Consider the following 4,857-nt stretch of genomic DNA (forward strand, 5'->3'; position numbering starts at 1 on the left):
TCCCCCCTACCCCCCCCTGACTTCCCAGAGCTAAATACAAGGTATATATCTAAAAAAAACAATCATAAACAATCATATACTAACAACTATAAACTCTAAAATCCATCACTCTCTAGCTTATATAAAATAAACCAATCCTTAATAATATTAAATATATATAGAAAACTAAGATAAAAAAAAAACTAGCGTCATTCATGTTAAAAAAGAAAAAAAAACAGAAAACCTTCCTCCACTGTCTACATTCTTCCACAATTGTCTATTTACTAAACAAATTCTCATTTACACACCACAAACACCTATCCCTATTATCCTAATCACTCTCTAACCAAAATAGTCTATAATAGATAATTCTTACACAAATTAACCCACATTAGCCCATAAAGCTTTCTTCCATTTCCTCTGTAGTAAATTTAATCCATTAGTTCCACTGCTTAACTGTAAGTATTTAGTAAATTTAGTCCATTGTCCACTGCTTAGCTGTAAGTACATTATAGAAGTTCCATAGATTTCTGCAAGTCTTATTTTTTAATCTTCTTTGAACGTTTTAAAGCAGCACGCGTCACTCTCTGTTCTCTAGGGTCATCCAAAAGATTTATGGCTTGATCTCCTCCTACACCCTTCTCATCTGTTTGTCCATCTTCATCCTCTTGATATTCTCCTTCTCCAGATCCCTCTGCATCTTCCGAAAGTATTGATGGGATTACTTTTAAAACATTGTTGTAAAAATCACGTGCTTGCTTCACAGTAACCAAACAATACCTTTTGCCTTCATACGTCAAGCTCAAGCCAAGTGGAATCTCCCATCTGAACCTTATATCTCGTTGCTTAAGCTCTTGCACAAGAAATATAAAGTCCTTCCTTCTCTTTAAAATCTTTGGAGGAATTTCTTTTAAAACCAGAACTTCTTGATCAGCAATCACAACTTTAGTATCATAGGCAGCTTGTATAACTTCATCTCTAATTTCCCTTTTTAAAAAATAAACCACCACATCTCTAGGCAGCTTTCTCTGTTTAGCAATCCACGAGTTCACACGAAACACTTTATCCATGCCTTGTTTTATTTCAGATGCTGGCTGATTCAATACCACCTCAAAAGCCTCTGAGACCAGCTGCTTTAGGTCTTCCTTAATATTCTCTTTTAAACCTCTAATTCTAACAGCAAACTGCATCTGGTAAAATTGAGCCAGACTCAGTTCGTTATCCATTTTGTCTTTTAACTCTTCAATTTCCAATACTTTTGCTTCTAATATAGCATTCTTTTGAGTCAAATCTTCCACTTTTTCCTCCAGATCTTCCACACATACAGCTACTTTATGCACTGAAGTCAAAATGTCTACCTTCATCTCTCTAAATTTCTGTTCCATCCTCTCTTCCATTCTCTCCTCCAATTTCTGCAATTTCTCCTCCATCTGTAGAAATTTAACACCCATTGATTCCAAAATTAACTGGGTATGCTTTTCAAGATCCTTCAATGTCAATACATCAGAAGAATGCAGCGCCTGCAATAATGAATGTTGTTGCACCGGAGAATTTCCTGCACTCCGGAAAGTTTTAGGAGGAGGTTTAGCCGCCATCTTTTACTTACAGTTGTGACGCACTTTCACTTTAAGTTTTAGAAAAAGTCCATCAAGCTCGAGAGTAGAATAAAATAATCCTCTTCATCTTTCCCTCTTGTACCGCTCTGCCTGCTCTTTTCCTTTCATAGTCTTTCCTTCAGGCAGGGATGGTCACAGACGCCTGGCTCTGCTCCATAAAATCCAGAGCAGAGACGCTGGCCAGCTGGGAGCAACCCAGGCTACGGGGGAGTTCAATCCTTCAGCCGCCCAAGCTCAAAGCTCAGGCAGCCCTGGAGAACTCTACCCCTACCTGGGAGCTCACCCCCTCCTCTTCTCCCGAGGAGGGGGCTTCAAATTCGCCCGAACAGCTGTTCGGTGCTGTTTCGGGCGAAAATCACACAGCTGAGCCGCGGGCAGCCCGGGAAGGCTGTCTCCAGCGCCGGCGGAGCCACCGGAAGCCGTATGTATCAAGTTCTGACCAATCGTTTTTCTTCTTTGTTTGAACATTGCACAAAAGTCTAACACGTGGATACATGCTATTTTATTGCTGCAGTAATAAACAAATTGGGATGCATTTTTCTCATCTTTTGTGACATTTGGAGCTCCGCACACTAGATCCTTGGGCCTACATTATACTAGTTTTCTGACCAACCAAACTAAAATTGTCCAAAGCAGAACATCTTCTCTTTAACCACAGAATCCTGGTGGCCCAGTAGTTTAGAATGTATTTACTGTAGTCAGACTCTGCCCACAGCCAGTAGTTTGATCCTGGTGTGGCTCAAGGTTGACTCAGCCTTCCATCCTTCCAAGGTTGGTACAATGAGAATCCAGATTGTTGGGGGCAATATGCTGACTCTGTAAACCACTCAGAGAGGGCTGTAAAGCACTGTAAAGTGTTATGTAAGTCTAAGTGCTATTGCTATTTTTCATTTGTAAAAAAATGTTACTCTGCTTTCTTCCAGTGGCAAAAGAAGACACAATATACTCTTAAATTGCCTCTCTTCCAAAGCGGTCTCCCAAACATCACCCCTTCCATACATACTGATGCAAGGAAACCTTCTGGGAAAACTAAATTTTTGAAAATAACCAGCAAAAATAATATCTTCCTTTTCTGTTAGTATAATTGTCCAGAATAGACCTATTTAGGAAGACTCTGGGTTTAACTAGCTTTTTTAAAGGCATCAAGAGAAGTAAACTGTGCTTGGATGTCTGAGTAACAACACTTAGGCCTGGATACGCAAGTTGGGTGCCTGGTGAGTCTTGCCTAACCATGTCTTTCTAACTAGGTTTGTTATTCACCAACTATTGCAACCAGATTAAAAGTGGGCTAAAAACAAGATACAAATATGTATTATATTTCAGACATTCAACTGTTTACCCTTATTTAAATATATAAGGTCCCTTCAAAAGGTCAGGCTTGAAAACATTTATCTGGTCTGATTTGTGTTGCTTAAGGCTGACGAAAAGTACTTTGAATTTCCTTATGAAAAGATCACGTGTTGGTTTATGGACTCATGACCTCAAGTCAGCCCCTTTGAGACTGCAGATCTGTATGTTTGCTTGAAACTGCATTCCCAAAATAGCAGTTCAACCTGTACAATTATTTTAAAACCCCAAATACAGATTGTTAAAGACATCTCAGAAGTTCCCGAGGCTCTTTTCTCCAAAAGGAATTGGCCTTTTAAAAGCTGCCCAGAATACCTCATGGTTTTATTTGTTGTATTTTCATTGGTCCTGAGGAATGCTCTGTTTCGTCCTTTAATTTTTGGTATATCTAGTTCCAGAAAGTTATTAAACAAACAGATGATTTTTTTTTCACTTTTACACCTTTGTATGTATTTAAAATGCAAATTATCTGAATGAGGTAGCCCAGTATGCCGATTACAAATTAGATGCACAAACACTGCAGAATTGTTTCCAGGATCTGGGTTAACACATAATAACCTTAAGCCATATATGGATTGCTTTAGTTCAGGGGTCTTCAAACTTGGCCCTTTTATGACTTGTGGACTTCAACTCCCAGAATTCCTCAGCCGTGCAGGCTGGCTGAGGAATTCTGGGAGTTGAAGTCTACAAGTTATAAAAGGGCCAAGTTTGAAGACCCCTGGCGTATGGCATTACATTCAGTTTCAACATTCACAAATGAAGGCAAATGAATATATGTGCCCCAGGATAATGTTTTAGGATCCAATCTGGGTCCAGAGGTTTTTCAGGGAAGATGGGCTCAAGCATCAATCTGGTCCCAGTGACTGTCCCAGATTGGATCCTGCAGTTTCAACATTAGTCATATGAATGCCTTTGGCCAATTTAAAAACATGGTATGCAGGCAACAGTTCACCCTACCCCCCCCTTCCCCCCCCAGCATCTGATATTTACAGGCATTCTACTTTTAACTAAAAGTGCTAGCGTTAGGGTCAGTTTCATATGTCACATTATAACAACCAGGGTCTTAAGGATATTTATTCTTCAGGGCAAAAGAGACTAATATTTTAAATATTTATTTGGAACATATATTGTTTTATAAATGCAAGGGTTCCAAGTGGAATTCTAACCTAAAGTGTAGGACAACATGCCATAATTTTTGTTTTAGAAAATGCTACCCCAGCCAAAACTAGCCTTAAAGGTTTTCCTGTCCAGTCATGTCCGACTTGACTTTCCGTTTCTTGGCCAAGGGAGCCAGCGTTGTCCAAAGACATTTTCTGTGGTTATGTGGCCAGCATAGCTGTATGACAAAGACTCACAGAACACTGTTACCTTCCCACCAAAGTGGTACCTATTAATCTATTTGCATGCTTTCGAACTGCTAGGTCAGGGGTAAGCAACCTCGGCTCTTTTATGACTTATGGACTTCAACTCCCAGAATTCCTGAATCAGCTATATGACTCAGGAATTCTGGGAGCTGAAGTCCATGAGTCATAAAAGAGCCGAGGTTGCTTACCCCCTGTGCTAGGTGGATCAGGAGCTGGGACAAGTAATAGGAGCTTACCCTCTCCCCCCCCCCTTGAAACCAGGCACTCAGCTTTCCAGCTGGCAAGCTCAAGATACAAAACAGAAACTTGCAAAAAAGGGAGCAAAGACACATTACTAGTCTAAGCACGAAGAAGAGGGATTATGTCCTCTAGAACAGCGTTTTCCAACCTTAGGAACTTGAAGATGCGTGGACTTCAACTCCCAGAATTCCCCAGCCAGCATAGCTGGCTGGGGAATTCTGGGAGTTGAAGTCCACGCATCTTCAAGTTCCTAAGGTTGGAAAACGCTGCTCTAGAAATCCACTTGTTTACCATGCTGGGATCTAAAACGG

Source organism: Vipera ursinii, assembly GCF_947247035.1.
Source record: "Vipera ursinii genome assembly, chromosome: 1".
NCBI lineage: Eukaryota > Metazoa > Chordata > Lepidosauria > Squamata > Viperidae > Vipera > Vipera ursinii.